The following is a 24,868-nucleotide window of genomic DNA, read 5'->3' as shown; positions in this document are numbered from 1 at the left end:
CCTTTGCCTCCTGGCTGCTGCCTGTCTGGCCTCCCTTGCGTAGGCCCTCCGGGTAGGCTCTGATTATGTCACTCCATATTATCCTCTAGATCTTGATTGGTGCCAACTTAGCGCACCATTGGGCTCTGGGAGTAGTTCTTCTTCCTATCTTCATTATGAACTCTCTCTCCCATTCGGGATATGGCTTAGTGCCGTTATTCCATCCCGTATTCACACGGGTGTGGTCTCGCGCCCTTCGGGTCGTCTCGTAGTGCCTTTGCCTCCAATTGTCTTTTGCTCTTCCGAGCAGGTTAGTCTGCTGATTGGCTGCACCGCCACAGGTTTACTCACAGTCCGTCTCCCTGTTGCCGGCTCAGTGCTCTCTGGCACTTTTTGTTGTTCTGTCGCAGACCCACCTCCCCCCTTGGGGTATGGTTGTGGTATCAATTCTAAGTTAAGAAATCTGCGGCTAGATGTCTCTATCAGATGTACGAGTTGCTTACCTTCGGTAACGATGTATCTGGTAGAGACGTTATCTAGCCGCAGATTCCTTAACGCCCACCCATCCTCCCCATTCTGCGAGGACCTTTCCAGGTGGTGTTCTCCACCTTGCCTCCTTTCAGTTGGCACTAGTCTTCATCCAGAGTGCTCCACTTGGTGCGACCCTCTTAGACTTTGTCTTCCTTATTCGCCTCCCTCTGGGTGGCTTCTCTTCCGGTAGAGTGGTGCTTCTCGCTTCGCCTTCACAGGGGATTTATTTTCCATTTCTCTGTATTCCTCCACTCTGGTCCTTCCAGTGTGGGGTCTTCTCCTTTTCTTTCCCTCCCTCCCACCTCCTCCATTGGCTTAGCGTTTCTTGTCTCCTCTGCAGTCGCCTTCTTTGGGATCTGTTGGGCTGTGTCTCGGACCTTCAATCTCTACAGGGGAAAGCGCCCTTCCTTGTAATGTCATCTCTCAGTGGATTGTTGTTCTTCCTGTGCTCCACTCTTGTTGGCCGACACAGTTCTGCATTGTAATGGCAGTCTTTCTGTTGTCTGTCGGGACATTCTTCCCTTGTTACTTAGCCTCTGGGGAGGGTCTCCGCTTCGATTAGTGGGGTCTGTTTCTCAGAGCGATGCTCTGCCTTTACTTCTTGGTCTATTGGTATTCAGTGTCTGACACTGTCCTTTATGATGATGTTATGCATCATCCGATTTCTTTGTTCTACCGATTTTTCTTTCTTCTCACACTGTTCCCATACTTTCACAGTTGTGTTGGTGGCTCCGCGTTGTGCCGCGGAAAAGTTTCTCCGAAGAAAACTGACGTCAGTGCGCCTGGAGGGACTTATATGACCTCGGTGACGTCACGTCCGTGGACGGCGTCAGGGCAGGGTCATGTGGCGCCGGCCCCTGGCACGCAGAGGTGCTGCAAAAAAAAAATTCCGAATCCAGTCTGATGCCTGAGGATAATTCTAAGTTAAGGAATCTGCGGGTAGACAACATCTCTAACAGATACATCATTACCAAAGGTAAGTATCTTGTACTTTAAGGAGACTGCATATTCCGGAGTCTCAAGCAACAGGAAGCAAGCCAAAAGGCCCTTGGAGAGCACTTGGAGTCCATCTCTCCTTCAGCAAAGTCAGGTAACAGCTGGAAGCAGGGCAGCAAATGGAAAAGCCGGACTTCCAAATCAGCAGTCCAGTTGAGTGCTTTAAGCAGTTTAGCAGCTCCTCAGGCAGTTTCAGTTACAGCAGTGTCTGATTTGAGGGGATCAGAGTCCCAGTACTTACACCCAAATGTGCCTTTGATGTGGGGGTGACTTCAAAGCAGTTCTCTGATGTGCAGAGGTTCTTCTTAGCCCTGTTTGCCAGGCTATCTATGGGGGCTAAATCAGCCCTTTGTGTGGGGACAAAGCTGAGTAAAGTGACATGTTAGCCCCTCTCTTCCATTATACCCAGGCAATGCCATCAGAATGCAAATGTATGCAGAGGGATACTCAGACACACCTATCCTTCCTATGTTTTTGACTGTCTAAAGGGAATGCGCAACGTGTAGCTGTCATTCCCCCAACCCCCAGATGTATTTTTGAGACAGCCTGTCAGGCACATAAAACAGTAAGTGCAGAGAAATGTGCCATTTCTAAACCAGTAAAGTTAAATCCACCTTAGCCACTAATGAAGATTTATCATCACCATTCCAAAGATATGAAACATGAAAAAGCTACGTCTCTCTGATTAGGAATTACATCTTAAAAATGTAGTAAGGAATTCCCAATGCTAACGCATGAGAGGAATAGGCCTCATAGTAGTGAAAAATGAATTTAGCTCTTTGTCTCTACCAGGACATGCAAAACGTAGCATTACATGTCCTTCCTTTTATTTACATAGCACTCTGCCCTTTGGACTATGTAAGGTCTGTTTTAGGGTTGATTTATATATAATGAAAGGGAAGTTTAAGGGTTGGTGAGAAGATTTAAATGGCAAGTCGAAGTGGCAGTAAACTGCAGCCATAGCCTTTGTAGTGGCAGACCCGAGACAGGTTTGAAAGACTGCCTCTGTGGGTGGCACAACAGTGCTGCAGCACCCTTGTAGCATTTTACGTACAGGCCCTGGGTATTTGTTAATCAGGTATACACCAATTACACACATGTTTAGGGAAGAAGCACATGCACTTTAGCACTGATCAGCAGTGTGAAAGGGTTCAGAGTCCTAAGACCAACAAAAAGATTCAGCAAAATGAGGAGGTAAAAAGCACAAATATTGGGGGAAAACCACCCTAAGGATTACCAGGTCTAACGCACACCCTCTGTTGTGATGGTAGAATTTCAATGTTTTGGGACCGGATGCCGGTAACATAACATTGATATATACTTTAACCAATCACGATCTGGACGAGACGCCCTCATCCTGCCCCCTTCCAAATAGTGATTCATGATTAGTTACTAAAACACATTTTGCTATTTTCAAACATTCTAATGTATTCGTTTCAATCTTCAATCAGGCAGTTGTACTGATCAGAACTATTTTAGATTCAGAGGCACCTTAATCCAATACAGAACAAAGGCTGGCACTAGCCTTACACCCAAAATCAGGAGAGATGTTGAGAGCCTTTGAAAAGATATTTGATTGGTTCAGCATCAAAGCTGAAGCAAGAAACAGATGAAACATTTAAAGGAAAAAGGCAGAAACATAGTGTGTTAAAGAGACAAGAATAAAGATCAGAGCAGGAAACAGACTTTGGTTAGAGGAGAGAGTAGGGAAAGGAATCAGATCAGGAAGGAGATAATGTATCCAGAAAGAGAGATTCAAAACATCACTATGATCTCAGGAGCTGGAGATTAGAGATTTTCAGTTTTGTATGAATATATAATGAGTGTGACTTTGTATCCCTTCAGGAAAGGGGCAGCACAGGGAGGGGCTGCTCCAGAGAAGGGTTGAGAGATGCTTGATTGTGTTTTGAGTTTCTTCAAATCCACACCTAAGGTTTTTTTTGTTCCTAAATTTCTTGTGGCCGCTGCAATTTTATGGCAGAGTGTAAATATTCAAGTTGTCAAAAGAGGGTCGCTATGACAATTATGTGGGCCACATGAAATTTGATTTTTCTTCGGACCTATTTAAACAATTAATGATTATCACAAGTGGAATGTGACAGTGAATACAAATAAAAATCATTTCTGGGCTGTGTGGGACCAGAACCTTTGATACTTCCTCCGCTGCACACAGCAGCATACAGGGAAAAGCATTCGCCTGCACTCCCTTCATGAATACTGAAGCGTCATGCAGAAATATCTATCAGAATCAATCAATCAATCAACGCCTACAACGCATACAGAACGCCTCTGTACGCCTCATCCTCGACATCCCCCACCACAACCACATCACTCCACACCTGAGAGACCTGCACTGGCTCTCCGTCAACAAGAGGATCACCTTCAAGCTCCTCACCCACGCTCACAAAGCACTCCACAATACCGGACCAGCATACCTCAACGAACGACTCACCTTCTACACCCCGAACCGCCAGCTTCGCTCCGCTGACCTCGCCCTCGCCACCGTCCCCCATATCCGACGAGCGACTGCCGGTGGCAGATCATTCTCCCACCTCATAGCCAAGACATGGAACACCCTAATTTGCAGCATGTGTCTTAAGCAATATATTTTGATTGGAAAATAACAAAAAGAAAGCATGCAGGTTTTTTTCCTCCTTCAAAATTATATTTTTGTAAATAGTTTCTCGTCAGTTGTATTGAAAAAGACTGATTGTAATGAATTTGTGTTGTCCTGACAGGGAGGTGGTGTTTTTTGGGTATTATTTAATGGTGCAAAGTGATCCAAAGCACTGGATCAAACACTTACCATTCTAAAACCCTAAAGACGCAATGCAAAATTGAGCAGCACCACTGAAGCGCCTGTGCAGCCATTAGTAAATAACTGCTGTTGTGTTAATTGAAACTTATTCTGTTACAGACAAAGTGGGCTTGTGTCCCCCTGAAAACAATACCACAAAATGTACCTACCCATTAGAGCCCAACAAGTGCCTAAGTGACGGCAACTGTCCCGGAGAGGAAAAGTGCTGCGGGGCCTGCACAAAAAAGTGCACCAAGCCTTATCAAGGTATGTGGGTAATCTCCTGGTCTTTTGCATACCATAATAGACTCAGATACATTGGCAATTTGCCCAAATGCATGGCTGGAAATGGAGAGAGAGAGGCGTAAGGTATGACAATGCATGTGTATATGTAAATTAAAATACTTGCACATTAACATTATTCTGCGTTCCTCTGACAGGCCGGCCAATGAGAAGACAGGCTGGAGCCCTGTTTGTGGGTGGAAGCTGAGGGCCAATGAGGGGAGGCCTACCTGATGATGGATGGGAAAACATACACCCTACACAACACCGAGATTCCATTGGAACTGGCCCGAGCAGCATAGATCCCCTTTATTTATACCCCCAGCTGAGCCCGCCCCGAGGGGTGTGTGCTTCTCATCACCCACTGTGTAGCGCCCAGGCGGCTCACAGCAGGAGTTTACAGTCATTGGCAGTGTGAGCTGTGCAGGAGCTGAGGCTTAGACTGTCTTAACAGAATATAGGTTTTTGTAAGTTCTTGTTTCAGGATCAGCCATCCATCTTGGTGCCAGTAGGGGTGGGAAGATGTCGCAAAGTCTCTGACTTTGTCGTACGGGGATATTGGGGCGCGCGGAGAAGGACACTGTTGCCCGCAGCCTGTACAGAGTCTTATCAATGCAAGTGTTTTGATGAGGGCATTGGCTGTGTGGGGAGGAGGCTAAGTGTGGATTTTGTTTTCTTCAATGCTTGCATTGTCTCTTCAGTGGCTCCTCAGTGGCTGCAGTTGATAGGTGCTGCATCCTCAGGTTAAAAGGACTCAGGCATTCCTAGTGGAAGGAGATGTGGGAGGGTGTCGGGAAAGAGGATACATCTAAGAATAGTGGCCAGAGTCATAGGTGGGGAGAAGCAGTAGATATTTTTATATTGGGAAGTGAATTCATCTTACACTGCATTTCATTAGAGCAGGAATGAAAAAGAACAGTCGTCATTTTATATTGCACCGGGGATTAAATGTATTAACTAACAGTTCAGACAACAAACATTCATCAGTAGTCCATCCTTAGATTCACTCTTTGATCTAACACCAACGCTTCTCAAATCGTTTGCATAAACCATTCTCTTATAATCAATTCTTTCAAATTCCAGTGACTTCTTCATTTTCTGTGTCCATTCTTCAAACATGCGAGAAGCTGTTGATCTCCATTTTGTGCCGTGAAAGATCTAGCGACTGATGAGGTGAAACGCAGCGTCATATTTAGTTTTTTAGACCCTTACACTAGGCTCCCGTTGCATGCCCAACATGCTACACAGGGACCGGAGCTAAAACATATTGTCTACTTGCCGGAGCCATTTAACACAGATTCCCAAAAGGGAATAATGTTAACACAGTCCCATAACATATGCATCCATTTCCTAATCTCATTGAAACGCTGGAATCTAACGTCTGCAAAATTCCTGATTTGGCTATATTATCCTATGGTAGGTGGATTGTCAGGCTAAGTGCACCATGTCGTATAAGCAAGGATTTACCTATCGCTGACTTTTTATCACTGGATTACATGCGATATTCCCGCACTTCCCCGCTATTGCTGGATTTATTATCGCCTTGGAGATAAGCGTTGATAATAATGCGCTATTGCATCGATTAAATCCAGCCATGGCTGGTGATAAGGGAAAGCGCGCTAAACGCGCTTAGCGATAATCATCGCTGTTTGTTAATAATATGCCCCACAGACTCCCAAAAGGGCTTGATGTTTACACGGTCCCATAACATATGCTTCCAGTTCCTAATCTCATTGAAATATCTTGAGCAGGTTGATGGAAAAGGGATCTGTCAATTTGTTAATCTGCTCTGAAGTTACGTACAGCTCATGTATTGAAAAATACTGAATACAGCGGGGGTTAGAATTTAAAGGCAAGTATGATATCTTTGGTTGTCCCCCCCGATTCTCCCTTGGAAAATTGATAGCCTAGATCCGATTCCCGAGCTGCCTTGGTTATATTGTGATTTCCAGCTTCAAGCGCTACAAATGTCTTCTAAGCTCTTGCCATGTAACCTGTAATAGGTGAGCGACATAATGTCTCCCGAAGGACTTCCGCCCTCTCACTAACCTGTCTGCTCGGAAAAGAATTTCTCTACTGCAGGCACTTGGAGAAACTACTTGTGAAGTGAATATTACATTTGTGTCTAACTTCTTCTAACGTGGGGGCGCTAGGTGGCGCCGGACCAAGATGGCCGCACATACGTGAGGCTCTGGCTGCCCGACCTCATCATCTTTCAATTATCTGCTGCTGAACCCCATGCCCATCGCCAGGATACATGCTGACCTGCACATTAGCTGTCGGCGGAGACTCGATGCCGATTTCATGAGATTCTGAGCCGCTGCTCTCGGGAAATCCGGAGATGAGACGTCCCGGGCTGTGAATGCCCGTCACCGCTGGAAGGGAGTGCCAGCTGCGAGGACAATGCGAGGGCCGGTGCGGCCATGAGGCACCAGGCTGGATCTGGCGGTGAGTGAACCGCGGCACCCCCGGGCGGCTGGACTGCGGGCCGAGGGAGGAGCGGACTGCCTGCCACTCGCGGCGCCAAGTGTGCTATCCCGCTCTGGGCTCTCGGAGGCCTAGGCTGGAGTGGACGGCTGGGGCCCCGTTATGAGGGTTGCGGCGCGCTTCCTGACCGCAGTTAAGGAGCTGGGGCCAGAGCGCCGAGTCATTCTTGCTGGTGCATGGTGCAAGGTGCATACGCTGCAGATTCGGGCGCTGGGCCCTCTGGCGGTCCTCGTGTGACGCTTGACCTGTCCGGCTTTTGGATGGGGGCCTGACTTACTGCCTCAGAAGAGGATATTGGCGGAAACTCTCGCCGCATCGGACAAGCAGCTGCCCGATAACTTGGAGACCTGTGCCACATGTGTGGTCCTGCCTGCGCTTGTCAGTGAATGGGTTGCTGCTGATACAGGCACAGACAACGCGTGACTGCCAGAGGGGAGATCACCTTGCTAGCTACGAGGCAGACGACTACGCGGCGTGGGAGAGGAGCATAACGCAGGAGAGGTAGATCCCCGATACACCAGCAGTGGATGTGTTTTTGGCAGGCTGCGACGCAGGTGGGGGTCCCAGTGCCCGGCAGGACACACTACGACAGGTTGCGCAGTGCAGACGATCTGGCGCACCTGGTCTGGGGAAAAGGAACACAATGGGGAAGGCGGAGGCGCGACAATCTCGACTACCTTTCGAACAGAAAAAAGCGAATACGCGCACAGTCGCTGCGGACCAGGATGACACCTCTTCGGGGTCGCCGAAGCCCCCTGAAGCATCCCCTGATGGTGAGTTGAAGGCCATGCTCATGACAATGCAGTAAAGTTTGAATGCCCTCTCAGGCAAAATGGACACCATGAATACTCGTCTTGACTATTTGGTGCTGAAGGTCGATAAGCATGAGGAACAACTCAAGGAGGCGGAGATGAGAATCTCCGACATAGAGGACCATGCCACAGATGCGGCCGGACAAATGTTGCAGATGGATAAGCTGCTGAAGGTAAAAGCTGTGAAGAATGAGGACTTAGAAGCGCGCAGTCGGCGGAATACCATTCACCTTATTGGGATTCCGGAGACCACTGCCATGGGTAGAATGGAGGACTACGTTGAACGGTTTCTTACCACTACGCTAGGAGCGGATTCCTTCTCGGCGCACCTAATTGTTGAACGGGCACACAGATCATTGTTCAGAGTTTGAACAATTCCACCTATTGCCACAAATTATATCATTCTGGTCTAGTTTAGGCGTGACCTGAGCATACTCTCACGAGCAAAGGCTTTAAATTCGAACTAAATAGGATACCATGTTTAGGGTCCCATAATTGGATAGTTTGATCCAAGAAACTCAGTATCCCTTTAAGGAACTCATTAGCATACTCTGTATCTAGTATCCTGTCCCGGATTGGTCGATTCAATATCCAATCAGGTAACAGTTTCACGAGCAGAGGCTTAAATTATGGACCAGAAAGGAAACTAGGTTTCGGGTCCCCTGATTGGATAGTTAGATCCAATAGACTCAGTATCCTTTTAAGAAACTCATTAGCATACTCAGTATCCAGTACCCTGTCCCGGATTGGTCGATTTAATATCCAATCAGGCAACAGTCCCATAGATATAACCGCAAGCAACTCTGCTAGTCCTGACACACGACTCGGACCCTTATAGAGAGCGGATCCCTTATCTACTAACTAGGTGAGTGAACATCCTGACCTTACTTCGATTTCTGAAGGAAATTAGTGCGGTCGGGAAAATGCTGGGCACGGCGCTACCGCCATCTCCACTGATGGGCATACTGGGCTACACGGAGCGGATACCGGTGGCGCACAGGAAGTTCGCCTCGCTCTGCTTCCTCCTTGCTAAGTGGAGGGTGGCCTGTAGATGGGGCAGGGGACGGGCTCCTAAGTTTAAGGACTGGCTGGAGACTATGATTTGCTGGCAAGAGCAGCTTGTTTTATACTCTGACCTTTTGCCAACGATGTCCCGACCCCGAGATATCTGGGGCCCATTAAAGAGTTACCTGCTGCTGACCCCGCTGGAGGATGTTGTGGATCCACCTCTCTCCTCACCGATTAGAGGACTGGACTGCTTGCAACGTTGGGTGGGAGGGCCTAAGTATTGCCCGGACTGCGAACTGCTACTGTGTGTGTCGGCCCTGACTTTGTGGTGGTGGCGCGCTCTTTGCCCCGAGGAAGGCTAGATCGGGGTTCCAGATTGTTAGAGGGTGTGCGTGGTTATCTGGAGTGGCGGCTGGAATTGCTACTGTGGTCGAGGGGGCATAGATATTCTGGTAAGGCTTCCCCTGTCAAACTGGTGCGCTTTGGATATGGTTAGGGGGCACGGGCTGCCCTTTAGATTGATATGATGCTATACTTACTGTTTCACTCTCACCAAGAGCCTAGTTGGGGGCGTGTTGGTGTTGCTGTTTTGAGTTGTTGTTTCCTTTCGAGCCAGAGCTGGAAGGGACTCATAGTTTCACTAACTGACACAGCTCACATGGATGCATGCTTGGTTATTGACGCGGCCGGCCCTCTTGGGTTGTTGGCGACACGCTGTGTACATCCGTGCTTTTCTCATACTGCTGCACGCTGCCGGCCTGAGACGGTTGTAGGCACCACTGCTGTGTATCATCCTTATATGCTCAATAAAGGTTTTGGGGAAAAAAAAAATACTTCTTCTAACGTGATGAAATTTTATTGATTCTGTAATTTTTTTAATTCCCATACATTATTTTCGGCCCATTCTGGTATCATGGTAGACAATTCTTCAGGGTATTCAAGTTTGTTGCACAGTGATAAGGCTTCTTGCTGCCTATATGTCATAGCCCTTCTAATCCATAAAAGCACCTATTTGACAAACGAGTCTGAAATGTAATATTTTGTATTTTTTAGGATTCAAACATTTGCAAGTGAAGCCCTGTAAGCCATACATCGCTCCATTACCCTTACGAGGATTGTATTATATTGACATATTCATTTCCAGTATCACAAGTCAAAGCAGTATCTGAGATGAGGCTGTAAGTAATATCAATATAATTCTAAACTGGGAAGGACTTTCTCCTACTTCAGGCAAGCTTTTTCTTTGCAACTCATGGCCACTCACTTCTCCACATCAATTAAGTTACCAGCCATTTTCTAAAAACAAGTTTATTTATTTAACATGAAACTAACCATTTTAATGATATAAATTCTATCTACCATTGAGAGAGGAATATGGGGGCACTTATAAAAAACCTTCTTTAGTTTAGTTCACAAAGTATCAGAGAGAAATATCACCTGGTCATGTGGAAACGTATATTCCCAAGCATCTGTTTGGGCATGACGTTACCACTGTGATTTACAATGATGTGAATACACTGGATAAATAATAATAAATAATAAACCTAAGGCCAGATGCACAAAAGAACCAATTTGAGAATCCCTAATTGCAAACTTTTGCGATTGCAGTTTAGAAATTGCAATCAGGCATGTACGTACGGAGACCAGCAGGATTTTGTGATTCATTAACGAGTCTTTTCGCTAAATAGGTAATTGCAATTTGTGATTACTTCAGTGATAGCAATATACAAATGAAGTCGCAAATTGCGAATAAAATCGCAGATAGTGACAGAATAAAAAAAAAATGCATTTTCTCCTTCCTGGGTGAGGCCCATGACCCCAGCAACAGGAAGTACTGCCTAGGAGAAGCCAGGCGAGCAGGCAGAATGAGGAGGGAAGTACTGCTGTACATTCCAAGTGACCTGAGGAGACAAAACTATTAAAATAACCCAGAAAAATGGCTAGCGATCAGGCAGAGAAGGAGGCAGGGGTCAGGAAGTGGAAACTGAACTTCTCAACACAAGAAATGGAGATACTAACTGAGAAGTTCTGCATCAACCATAAGCAGCTGTTAAGTTGTGCATCCATGACTGTGCCTGAGACCTAGACTAATATCTCGAAGGACATGCAGCAGAAAACAAATGCTTTAGGCGTGGCACAGCGCTCGGTGGAAGAAATAAGGATGCGGTGGTATGACCTCCAGTCTCAAATCAAAGAAAGGGTGGCAACAATCTTGAGTGAGTCCTGGGCCGCAGGAGGTGGTCCCTCAACTGTTATCCCACCCAGGGCACTGGAGGCAATGGTGGAGACTACCCTGGAGCCAGAGGCAGTATCCTCCATATAAATGTAAACTACATGCATAATAAATAGACCTCACACAGGCAGGCAGATCAGTTTGGGACCATTACACAGCTAAAGTATCCGCCCCCGACATTAGCACCGCCATCCCAGACGGATACAAGATCCATAGGAAAGACCGCCCCAACCACCAGGAGGGGGCCTCGACATCGCCCACAAGAGCACCCTCCACCTCACCACCTCTAGCGAAACCTTCCCCTCTGCCGAACACCTGCACTTCCAGATCCAGGCCACTCCAAAGCTACACTCCGAACAACCCTCATCTGCAGACCCCCCGGTCCCTGAACACCCTTCGCCAACACCATCACCGACTTCATTGCAACCCACGCCATCTCCTCAACAAACTACATACTCATTGGAGACCTGAACTTCCACCTCAACAACCCCAGCAACCCCAACTCCACAATCCTTCATGACAACCTCGCAAGCATCGGACTTACACAACCCGTCAACACACCGCCCCACAGAGCAGGACACACCCTCGACTCCATCTTCGCGGCAGGAAACAACGTTCAATTCAGCCACACAACGCAGCTGCCTTGGACCGACCACCACTGCGTACACTTCTCCATCAACAAACCCAAGGCACCCAAACTAGCCCCATGCCCACCACGAAGAAACTGGATCAAGGTTTCCAACAAGCAACTTAACTCCAAACTCACCCAAGACAACCACACCTGGGAACCCGACGCAAATGATGCAACCAGAGGTCTCCACACCTGGATCTCCAACTGCACAGTGGAGCTCCCCCCGCTACGCAACCCCGACAGACAACCGACCAGGAAAGCCGCTTGGTTCACCAAGAAGCCAGACGCCTGGAGAAGAACTGGAGAAACACCTAGATAACCAAAAACCGAACCACCTACAAGGACGTCATGACAGACTACCACAACCAGATCAGACCAACCAAGAGGAACTTCATCCACAACAAAATCTTGGCCAACTCCACCATCTTTTCAGTGTCATTCAAGAATTCACCAACTGACGCAGCGAAGCCACAGACCTCACCACATCCAAAGACCTCAGCGACAAGCTTGGAACCTATTTCCACCTCAAGATCAAAAACCTCTACGACAACTTCATGGCCATCCACCAGGCGCCACAGATGGTGTAGTGAAGGCAGCGATTTAGATACATACATTGCTATGTTAGCATAAGCGCGTTAGATGTCAGAACGCCATCTTGCCACTTTTGCTGCTTTTGCACACGACACTGCAGATACATGTTATTATTTGAAAACTGCTTGCTTGCCTTTTCTTCACATGAGAACTGTCTGGTTCTCATGTGAACCAGACAGTTGTTCACATCCCTAGACGTGCACTGCGACCTTGGTCTGAACATTGTGTGAAGAAACAGACTGAGCCGCCAGACAATGCATGTTTTTGAGTTTGGGATGATCGGCTCACGCTCTAGCCATAACACGCACACAGCTGCAGATATCTGAAAGTCGAGAGCCTTTAATATTGAAATTTGCATGCATTAGACATACATTCTAGAGAATAACTTTTGCAGGCGCAGAGCAAAGCTGATCCTGTGATGTGATTCACCTAAGTTGATCTTTACGGTATGGGGTTCCCCATTCAAACCTAGAGACCTTCTATTAGTCTAATAATGCTAGCTTACTAGTGAAGGGAAGCTGGTTGTATTCCACTGTCATTTGTAATGATTTCTCCCTTCATTTTCTATGGTATTGTAACAATGCTGATGATTTTGATCTTAATCATTTGTCTGCTTATGTTAGCCAAAGTACTGCATCTTAGGACACGTAGATTATAAAATAAATATTTTAAACTTTACCGTGTCTCTGATTACTCTTGTTGTGGACTGATATGAGAATAATAACGAACAGGTATTTCTGATTCCCACCATTCCTGAGAGTACTCTAAGTCGCTTGTTCTGGGTTGTCTATACATTGGGATCTCCGAGAAGATACGGATAACGAATGGGACACTGATGCATAGTCGGATTGGGGTTCTGGGTACGGAAGTTAGTTTTTGGTACACCGCAATTCACTGAGGTCCTGGTTTCCTGCGCATAGTTCTGTGCATGTGCAGAATCCCTGCAACAATGGCCCCCTGCCCCCCAGAAACACCAGCCAGCCCACCATCTCCAACTGGAAACCGATCACGGCCGAAGACACCGCCCCATGAAGAGCATCCACTAAGGGGCCCCCACCGACCCTTGACCCCCTCACAACTACCACATAGCCGCGGCTGCCATCGCACTCGAACTACGACGTACCACCAACACCACCTTCAAAACAGGCACCTTCCCTGATGACTGGAAGCGCTCAGAAGTCAGACCCCTGCTCAAGTAGCCCACAGCTGACCCCACCGACCTCAAGAACTATCGGCCCATCTCGCTCCTCCCCTTCGCAGCCAAAGTTGCAGAGAAAACAGTCAACAGGAAACTGACACGATTCATTGAAGAGAACGCCGTCCTCGACCTGTCCCAATTCGGATTCCGAAACAACCACAGCACAGTGTTCGCTCTTCTTGCCGCCACAGATGACATCCACACCCTCCTGGACCAAAGCAACTCCACAGCCCTCATCCTACTCGACCTATCAGCGGCCTTCGACACTGTCTCCCACCGCACACTAGTCACCAGACTACACGATGCAGGCATACAAGGAACAGCCCTGCACTGGATCCGATAATTCCTCACCAGAAGAAGCCAAAGGATCAGACTCCCACCCTTCCTCTCCGACCCAACGAAAATCACCTGTGGAGTCCCACAGGGTTCGTCCCTGAGCACCACCCTCTTCAACATCTACATGGCCCCCCTTGCAGCCATCGTCTGACAACACGGCCTCAACATCGTATCCTACGCCGACGACACCCAGCTCATGCTCTCCCTCACCAAAGACCCCACCACTGCCAAACTCAGCTTCCCGAAAGGAATGCAAGACGTCTCAGTCTGGATGACCAACAGCTGCCTGTAGCTCAACGCCCAGAAGACAGAAGTCCTCATCCTCGGTACCACCCCTTCTTCATGGGACAGCACCTGGTGGCCGACCGCCCTCGGGAGCCCACCTAACCCCTCAGACCACGCCAAGAACCTCGGCATCGTACTCGACTCATCACTCAATTGAACCGACAGGTCAATGCTGTCACCTCCAGCTGCTTCAACACCATCTGCATCCTCCTCAAGACCTTCAAGTGGATCCGTCCTGAGTCAAGGAAGACAGTCACCCACGCACTCATCACCAGCAGACTGGACTATGGAAACACACTCAAGGCATCAACAAGTCCCTACTCTGCAAACTCCAGAAAATACAGAGCACTGCTGCCAGACTCGTCCTCGGCATCCCCCGACACGAACACATCAGCCAACATCTGCGAAGTCTCCACTGGCTCCCCATGGAGAAAAGAGTCACTTTCAAAATCCTCACTCATGCCTACAAATGCCTACACAACAACGGACCAAAATACCTCAACGACAGAATGAACTTCCACATACCCAAAAGAAATCTCCGATCTTCTAACCTCGCACTGGCTGAAACCCCGTGCATCCACAGAGCCAGAGCAGGCGGAGGATCCTTCTCTCACATTGCAGCCAAGACCTGGAACAAGCTACCAGCAGACATCAGATGCGCCCCCTCCCTGAACACCTTCAGGAAGACCATCAAGACCTGGCTCTTCGGCTAAACAAATCTGCCCCCCCTCAGTGCTTTGAGACCCTCACAGGTAAGCAGCGCGCTTACAATTCCCTGATTGATTGATTGATTAAGGTGCATCATAGGACTTGTAGTCAAATCATGACACAGTTCAGTCAGTGTCAGGCTGACAAATAGGCTCCCCATATATAAAAGTAATAGCATGCAAATTCTCAAATTAATGCACCTGAGGAAGTAATGGAATCCTCAACTGGTGAGGAGAAGAACAGGTCCAAATGGAGGAGGGAAAAGCAGGATTTAGGGAGAGCTTTCACACACCACCTCATGCCCACAACATCGTTGCTTCTTTCCCTCCACAGCCACCATCATATGAGGATGACATCCAGCCGCCCACTCCAATCCAGCCGCAAGTGGCAGGCCCGACATCAGCGTACTGCAGCGCATGCTCATCGGTGCTTTGATATAGCTTATGCACAGCCAAGTTCTGTGTCCCAGCCAAATGCTGAAAAGGAAGTGCTGTTTGGTGGTCTTGAGGCATCCATGCTTCAAATTTAGCGCCTGCAGCACAAAGAAATGAAATTAGTAAACAGTAAATTGTATAACATTCACCATGCAATATCAGTAGGCTTCCATACAGTGGCCACTAAAATGGACAACCTCACTGATGTCATAACTAAACTATGCACACACATGGCAGAGGACACTACCAACCAGAGCGCAGAAAGAAGAGAAGTGGTGTGCAAATGGGTGCCATAACTCCATTGGAAGGCTTGCACATGCCACCTCAGCCTTGTCAAAGCGCACTGCGACACTGCAGGTGGAAATGGGGCACTTAAGTGGGTATGTGGCGAGGAGACTTGGCAACATTACCACTGCAGTGGAAGCTATACTGTGAGCATGTTGCAATTGAGATGGTGGAAGGGCAACCTAACAGAGAGGAATTGTCAAGTGTCAGCAGCATCTCTGCCACAGTTGCATAAGTTCTGCAACGCAGTAATAGCCATACTTTGGCACCTCCACATGGTGGCACGTCCCATACTAGACATAGTCACAGGAAAACATGAGGGGTACAGATGCTGGAGTGCCTGTATATTTTGTTTAGGTAGGTGTTGTAACCAACCTACATGTTAATGTAATATTACGTACATTTATGTGCAAACCAAATTATCATGCAACAGTAGTGAAACACCTGGCAGTAAAGGTTTGTTAACTTTGATCACTAAAACTATTGTGCAAGTATTTTTTGTCAATATGTTGAACTTACATTGCAGAGTAATATATAGAATGTTGTCCCTGCGCCTCCTCCCCTCAACTGATTTGCTCTCCTCTGTTGGATGCTGAGCTAGGGGTCCAGGTTGTTCATCGCCAGATTCAGACTCTGGCACTGCAATGTGTAGGCCTCTGCTACAGGCAATGTTGTGTAGTGTGGGACAGGTTGCAACCATCTTACAGGCAATGTATGGCGAATATTGCAGAGCACCCCCACTTTTGTGAACGCAACGAAACCGTGATTTCAGGAGCCCAAATGTCCGCTCAATTACATTTCTGGTGTGACGATGCACTGCGTCGTATCTCCTCTCATTCTGGTTGGTGAAAGGGGAAGGGTGTGAGAATCAATAGGTGAAGGGCATACGCATTGTCACCTGTAAATCATACATTAGTGTGAGGCAACATATGTTTTGTGTGTATTGGGCAATTACATACTCGTTTGGACATGTACTTTCTGTTCCTAATAAATATCCATCATCGAATTCCCCTCTTCCTAGTTGTCTGTAAATTCCACTGTGCCTAAACATGTTGGAGTCATGTGTGCTTCCGGGAAAGAGTGGCACTATATCAGAGATAATGTTGTAGGCATTGCATAGAAGTTGAATGATCACGGAATGTGTATTTTTGAGGTTCATAAATAGATATTCAATATGGGATGGTGGACATATGGCCACATGTGTCTTATCTATACCCTCTATGACATGGGGGAAATTAATTGACAATCCTGTAAAACTGCAGTTTCTTATGTTGTATTTCCTGTGCATTCCTGGGCAGGTATTTGTAGTGGCGGATGTAGATAAGCATGGCATTTAGGATTCTCCTGAAGAAACGTGAAAGCTTACTTTGAGACACCCCTCTTGCATTAGCTATCACATCCTGGCAACTTGCACTGGATAATAGGTGTAACATGCACAACACCTGCAAATGGGCGGGGATGGAATTGCTGCGCAAAGTACTGCTTTCTAAATGTGGCTTTAAAAGGTCTTTGATATCCAGGATGACTGTGCTACTTAGCCTGCATTGGTCATACAATTCCTCTTCTGTTTGTTGGAAAAGGGTCAGTCTGGCGCAAAAAATCCTTTCTTGCCTCTGCCTCCTCCTCTGCTGAGCAGCCAGTATGCACATCCTCCTTGCTATCAGGTACAGGGCAGCCATTGTAGATAGCCGTGGTGCATTCTCGACCTGCTTTTATAGTTTGCACCCATCTACCACCTAGTTTGAATTGGTGGTAAATTGCATGTGCAAAACAAAGTTTCTGTGGTCGCGCCGGACAGGGGCAAGATCTAAATTCGGGCTGACCGTGATAAATACCGGCCGACTGCCGGACCCACGCAGGCACCGGTTAATAAAGTACCTTTACTGGTCTCAAAAGGAAGATCTGTCAGTCTTATCCACGGAGTGATAGCGATGCATTGGTTCCGTAGACTGGTGCCAGATCTGAAAGGAGTCAAGTGATGCACCAGGTTTCTCAATGCTTTCAAGGGTATGCATTAATCTCAACAAGCTGCAGCACCAGCGTACACTGTACGAAGCATCGATCTCAGGAGGCAAATCGCTGGTTCCGATACACCAGTTCTTACTCCCATAAGCAGGTCAATGCAGTGGTTCTGCTACACGCAGTCAGGATATCCATTGAAATCTGTGTTGCAAGTATCTGGATCGGTTCCAGTGAGCCAGGTACAGGAGATGGGGTACCCACTTTGATATCCCGTAGTTTCCACCAACAGGATGCAAGCCAACAAGCCCTTGGAGAGCACTTGGAAGGAAGGCAGAGTCCAGCTCTCCTTCAACAAACTCAGGAAACAGCAGGCAGCTGGGCAACAAGCAAAAAAGCAGGCCTACCTGATCAGCAGTCCAGTTGAGTCCTTTAAGCAGCACAGCAGCTCCTTCTGGCAGAGTTTCAGTTACAAGTGTAGTAGTGTCTGATTTGAGAGGGTCAGAGCCACAGTACTTATACCCAAAGGTGCCATTGATGTGGGTGTGACTGCAAAGCAGCTCCTTGAAGTGCACAGGTCTCCCTTTCTTCTCAGCTATCTATGGGGGTTAATTCAGCCCTTTGTGTGGGGACAGGACACTATCTATTCAAGTGAAGTATTGGCCATGCCGGTGCAGGGTGAAAGGGAGGGGCTCTCAGAATGCAGATGTATGTGGATGGGCATTCAGTCACGCCTATCCTTCCTGTGTTTGTAGCAGTCATAAAGGAATGCACAAAGTGGTGCAGTCACCCATCCCAGACGTGTATTGGAGATAGGCTTCCAGGATTCCTGCCACAGCTCACCTCTCTTGACTATCACAATACACCGTCATGACTCATATCATTCCTCCAAACACTTATGAAAGAACAAACATCTTGTACCCTGACTTTTAACAATATTAAATGCCGCTGGCCATAGCTATCTACAGCTGGTGTTCCCCGGTTTGTTTGAAAAGGCTAAATAGCGTTTAGAAATGCTTTCCGGGCATATGCAAGGATAGGTTTCAGGCACCACTTAAATATCCAGACTTGCCTTCCCAGCTCCGGCTCTGTTCCTTACTTTGGAACCGGAGCATGTTGTGGTTGAGTCCTAGTCGGCACCGGGCAAGGCCGAGCCGGCACCGGACGAGGCCGAGTTGGCGCCGGACGAAGACTCCCTGACACCGCCTCAAAGCCAGATCATTGACTCCTTTCTGGAGGCCTCCGGAGGAAGTTTGGCATCACCCCGACGTCCGTCGACACCGGATCCGTCTTTGCCTCTTCCCCCCTTGGAGTTTGTGGCTCCAGCATATTCTCCCCCTCCTCAAGACCCCCTTCAGGACCCTCATTCATCCATGGGGCTTCCTACCTTTGGACATTGGTCTGCTCCTCCTTTCATCGGACAATCCCCTTGGAGTGGGCTGCTCAACTTACAGCCCTCACCCACAGATGAGTGTTACTGTCCCCTCCTCGGAGGGCTTCCGAGGCTGGTGTGTCATTTCTGAGGGTTGTTTCTATGGCCACACTCATTCTGCGTATGCAGCCCCCTTCAGTTACCCTGCCTGTTGACCCCTTGTTGGAGGTTCTCCACCACGGTTCAGGGGATGTAGAGCCGCTTCTGCCTTTCGAAGCCTCCCTTTATGATGCCCTTCTGGGGACCTGGGCTCGGTCGGCATCAGGTAAACCAGTGGCTCGTTCCATCATGCACCGCCACCGCCCTGCCCCGACCGATCCGGTTTGCTTGTTTGTTCATCCAGACGTTCAGGGGTTCGTTCTGCAGACTGCCTTTCCTTCTTTGCCTCTGCTGTTGCTTTCTCCCTCCCGGAAGTCTAGATGGCTGGAGTCGTGGGGTTGTAATATTTTCACCTCCACTAGCGTGGTCTTTGCTCCCTCAATACAGTGCGTGTGTTGGCTCGGGCTAGTTCTACCCTTTCGGACTCTGCCGAGTCTCTTCTCTCTTCTACCTCTGAGGGCGCTCGTGCTGACCTCCTCCATCAAGGCCGTGACGGATGTGACCTGGCAGAATTTACTATCTGGTCGTCCCTGGATACCTCAGACTCCTTAGGCCGGGCTATGACCGGTTCTGTTGCACTATGACTACATGCTTGGTTGCGGATGGGGTCTTCCCGGAGAATATTCGGGAGCACCGTGTTGACCTGCCTTTTGATGGGGTCCTTTTGTTTAATACCCACACCGACTCAGCTGTTCAGCGCCTCCTTGCCGGCTTTCGCCCTCCATCATAGGCATGTACTTGGCAGGTCTCAGGTCATCCTATCCTGGGGTGGTTACCCCCCCTTTCTTTTTGTAACCTTCATTCAGTGTCACAAATTGGACTGTGCGTTTTGGGCTGACAGTAAGCCGACTGTGGCAGTGTTCCACAGGTTGTTCGTGTCTTGACCACTGACTGTGGTTTACCCTAAGAGGTGGTCCCCTGTTTTTTTCTGAGGGGCGTGATATACCCCAGGTGGGGTACCTGAATGCTATTGTGTAGCTCTGCTCCGTGCCTGGTGGGCGTGGACGTCCCTTTGGGCTCCCCCGTCTCCTGGCGTCATTATCTTGACGTTTGGGAGGTTTTCCATGTTGTGCCTTCTGGCACTGCCTCCCACATTCCACAGGTCTCACCCTGCTTGCGCCTAGTTTGTTTCTCTCATGCTCCTCTTCTAGAGGTTTTTCCTTGTTACCAACTCTTTTCTGTGTTCTTAAACCTGCTTCTTCCGAGGCTGCAACCCTGCCACCGGTGCATTAGGTGGGTTCCTGTTATAGCGCTCACAGCTGCGTTGGTCTCGTGGCTCGCCCTTTCTATATATAACCGAATGTTCCTGACCACTGGGTACCCTTTTTAACGACTCTGCCTATCTTCGCTCTGTGATGTCTGGTCCTGTATCCCCATTTTTCGGGGAGCAGTTGGGTGCCTTGTCCTCAGGTTTGCCATTGTTCTGCACGGCGGTGTTTTTCCTTTGCACGTTTTATAGTACACTTTGATGCCTTTTCATGCTGCTTCGGCGACAACGGTTCCCATGGTTCCGCTCCCTAGCGTGAGCCTCCTCTTCTGGATGCTCTTCTTCTTGGGGGTCTTGTCTGTCCCGTTCATGTACTAAACAGTCCCTCTCTTCTGTGGGGGTGCATTTCTCCTCCTGGTCGGAGGTGGTGGTTCCGGGGATCTGATGTTGTTCTCCACAGGTCTGCGTGCCCTTATTCACAGTTCCTATAGGCACCTTCGGTGCCTCCGATGACACACCCTTCAGATGTGTCTTTTTTCCTTTGGGTGTCACCCTTATCAGTGTTTGGTGTGCCTGTGGGACAGTCCACTTCTGAGGGTTGTCTCGGGTGCTGCACCCTGCATCTCTGTTTCCCTTTGTGGGTTCTTCCCCTTTTCCTTCAAGATGCCTTGTTGGGCAGTTCCATACTTGTCTTAACTACGCTTTCTTGTGACTGAGTTTTGCACTTGGCATGTCTTATGTTTCACTCCTGTGCTTCTGGTACGTTGCTCAGTTCCTGCCTCTTGCAATTTGCCTCCTGGCTGCTGCCTGTCCGGCCTCCCGTGCTTAGGCCCGCCGGGTAGGCTCTGATTATGTCACTCCATATTGTCCTCTAGATCTTGGTTGGTGCCAACTTAGCGCACCATTGGGCTCTGGGAGTAGTTCGTCTTCCTATCTTCATTATGAACTCTCTCTCCCATTCGGGATATGGCTTAGTGCCTTTATTCCATCCCATATTCACACGGGTGTGGTCTCGCACCCTTCGGGTCGTCTCGTGGTGCCTTTGCCTCCAATTGTCTTTTGCTCTTCCGAGCAGGTTTGCCTGCTGATTAGCTGCACCGCCACAGCTTTACTCATAGTCCATCACCCTGTTGCCGGCTCAGTGCTCTCTGGCACTTTTTGTTGTTCTGTCGCAGACCCACCTCCCCCCTTGGGGTATGGTTGTGGTATCTATTCTAAGTTAAGAAATCTGCGGCTAGATGTCTCTATCAGATGTACGAGTTACTTACCTTCGGTAACGATATATCCGGTGGAGACGTTGTCTCGCCGCAGATTCTTTAACGCCCACCCATCCTCCCCATTCTGCGAGGACCTTTCCAGGTGGGGTTCTCCACCTTGCCTCCTTTCAGTTGGCACTAGTCTTCATCCAGAGTGCTCCAGTTGGTGCGCCCCTCTTAGACTTTGTCTTCCTTATTCGCCTCCCTCTGGGTGGCTTCTCTTCCGGTAGAGTGGTGCTTTTCGCTTCGCCTTCACAGGGGATTTATTTGTCCTTTTCTCTGTATTCCTCCACTCTGGTCCTTCCAGTGTGGGGTCTTCTCCTATTCATTCCCTCCCTCCCACCTCCTCCATCGGTTTAGGGTTTCTTGTCTGCTCTGCAGTCGCCTTCTTTGGGATCTGTTGGGCTGTGTCTCAGCCCTTCAATCTCTAAAGGGTAAAGCGCCATTCCTTGTAATATCATCTCTCAGTGGATTGTTGTTCTTCCTGTGCTCCACCCTTGTTGGCCGGCACAATTCTGCGTTGTAATGGCAGTCTTTCTGTTGTCTGTCTGGACATTCTTCACTTGTTACTTAGCCTCTGGGGAGGGTCTCTGCTTCGATTAGGGGGGTCTGTTTCTCAGAGCGATGCTCTGCCTTTACTTCTTGGTCTATTGGTATTTAGTGTCTGACACTGTCCTTTATGATGATGATATGCATCATCCGATTTCTTTGTTCTACGGATTTGTCTCCGAAGAAAACTGACGTCAGTGCGCCTGGAGGGACTTATATGACCTCGGTGATGTCACGTCCGTGGACGGCGGCAGGGCAGGGTCATGTGGCGCGCAGAGGTGCTGCTGCAAAAAAAATTCCGAATCCAGTCTGACGCCTGAGGATAATTCTAAGTTAAGGAATCTGTGGGTAGACTACGTCTCTAACAGATACATCGTTACCGAAGGTAAGTAACTTGTACTTTATGGAGACTGCATATTCCAGAGTCTCAAGCAACAGGAAGCAAGCGGAAAGGCCCTTGGAGAGCACTTGGAGTCCAGCTCTCCTTCAGCAAAGTCAGGTAACAGCTGGCAGCAGGGCAACAAATGGAAAAGCCGGCCTTCCAAATCAGCAGTCCAGTTGAGTGCTTTAAGCAGTTTAGCAGCTCCTCTGGCAGTTTCAGTTACACCAGTGTCTGATTTGAGGGGATCAGAGTCCCAGTACTTACACCCAAATGTGCCTTTGATGTGGGGGTGACTTCAAAGCAGTTCTCTGATGTGCAGAGGTTCTTCTTGGCTCTGTTTGCCAGGCTATCTATGGGGGCTAAATCAGCCCTTTGTGTGGGGACAAAGTTGAGTAAAGTGACATGTTAGCCCCTCTCTTCCATCATACCCAGGCAATGCCATCAGAAGGCAATAGAATTATTGTACCCTGGATCTTTGCGATTTTAACATTTTGTATTATGTTGTAATAATTTTTAAAGACAAAATATCTTGCTTATATTCTTTTACATTCTGTAAATTATCTTTTTATGATGAATTATCGATAAATAAAGACTCTTCGAATTGAATTGGCCATCAGAATGCAAATGTATGCAGAGGGATACTCAGACACACCTATCCTTCCTATGTTTTTGACTGTCTAAAGGGAATGCACAAAGTGTAGCTGTCATTCCCCCACCCCCCAGATGTGTTTTTGAGACAGCCTGTCAGGTACATAAAACAGTATAGTGCAGAGAAATGTCATCTTTCTTAATGTGCCATTTCTAAAACAGTAAAGTTAAATCCACCTTAGCCATTAATGAAGATTTATCATCACCATTCCAAAGATATGAAACATGAAAAAGCTACGTCTCTCTGATTAGGAATTACATCTTAAAAATGTAGTAAGGAATTCCCAATGCTAACGCATGAGAGGAATAGGCCTCATAGTAGTGAAAAATGAATTTAGCTCTTTGTCTCTACCAGGACATGCAAAACGTAGCATTACATGTCCTTCCTTTTATTTACATAGCACTCTGCCCTTTGGACTATGTAAGGTCTGTCTTAGGGTTGATTTATATATAATGAAAGGGAAGTTTAAGGGTTGGTGAGAAGATTTAAATGGCAAGTCGAAGTGGCAGTAAACTGCAGACATAGCCTTTGTAGTGGCAGACCAGAGACAGGTTTGAAAGACTGCCTCTGTGGGTGGCACAACAGTGCTGCAGCACCCTAGTAGCATTTAACGTACAGGCCCTGGGTATATGGTGTATAACTTAACATGGGAATTTGAAGTGAATTAAATATGTTAATCAGGTATACACCAATTACACACATGTTTAGGGAAGAAGCACATGCACTTTAGCACTGATCAGCAGTGGGAAAGGGTTCAGAGTCCTAAGACCAACAAAAAGATTCAGCAAAATGAGGAGGTAAAAAGCACAAATATTGGGGGAAAACCACCCTAAGGATTACCAGGTCTAACACACGCCCTCTGTTGTGACAGTAGAATTTCAATGTTTTGGGACCGAATGTCGATAGCATAACATTGATATATACTTTAACCAGTCACGATCTGGACGAGACGCCCTAAACCTGCCCCTTCCAAATAGTGATTCATGATTAATTACTAAAACACATTTTACTATTTTCGAACATTCGAATATATTTGTTTCAATCTTCAATCGGGCAGTTGTACCGATCAGAACTATTGTAGATTCAGAGGCACCTTAATCCAATACAGAACAAAGGCTGGTGAAGTACTGGGTATTTTAGTCCCAGCGGTGCAGGGGCACACACCCTATGACTTCTGGGTTTCACCCTGTTCCGGACCAACAGAAACACAGAGTCTTCTGGGTGAAGTCAAAGAATCGTTTATTGGCTGCAGACCAATGACAGGTATCCTAGAAGTACAACAGCGTGTATGTTCTCAGGAGACTGCTGAAAATCATGGAAACGGACTTCGCATTAAATAGGCCTTTTCCGGCCTCAAGCATACATTCCTGGGTTTTATGATACGGCAATATACGAGGATATGTTACAAAGAAAAGGCAGAGTCATGATGACCATCCCACATTCCAGTTCGGCCAACTCACAATGATTTACACAATAAGGTTCAGATCCCACGTTAGATGTAAGCAGACCCCCCAATAAACATGAGCATCTCCTGTTTTGGGAAACAAGTCATAAAGCAGGAACAAGCAGGTGTGGAAGAGATTAGCCGGGGGTTTGTGGAGGATGAGAAGGGTTTTATGATGGGTCGAGCCCTGATGCTAATCACAGGTGGACGGAGGAAGGGGAGCTCGTGAGACCAGTTTGACCCGGGGCAGCAGAGCCAGCTGCCCAGGTCACAGAGAAGTCACGGGAAAGCACATGTA

General features: G+C 47.9%; 1 long non-coding RNA gene across 2 annotated transcripts in view; it reads left to right on the top strand.

Annotated features, from left to right (window-relative positions):
• The first annotated feature begins 4,459 nt into the window (after positions 1–4,459).
• LOC146822324 (uncharacterized) overlaps positions 4,460–24,868 on the top strand; it is an 87,405-nt gene continuing 66,996 nt past the window's right edge. The window contains exon 1 of one of the 2 annotated variants that reach the window (XR_014962831.1): positions 4,460–4,570. This is a non-coding gene — a long non-coding RNA (uncharacterized LOC146822324). Of the gene's footprint in view, positions 4,571–8,706; positions 8,750–24,868 lie in introns of those variants that run through there. The other variant, XR_014962830.1, reaches the window with a different exon arrangement.

Source organism: Triturus cristatus, chromosome 6 (genome assembly GCF_964204655.1).
Source record: "Triturus cristatus chromosome 6, aTriCri1.1, whole genome shotgun sequence".
Lineage (NCBI taxonomy): Eukaryota > Metazoa > Chordata > Amphibia > Caudata > Salamandridae > Triturus > Triturus cristatus.
Note: the sequence above shows the minus strand (reverse complement) of the source record. Positions and strands in the feature narration are given on the sequence as shown.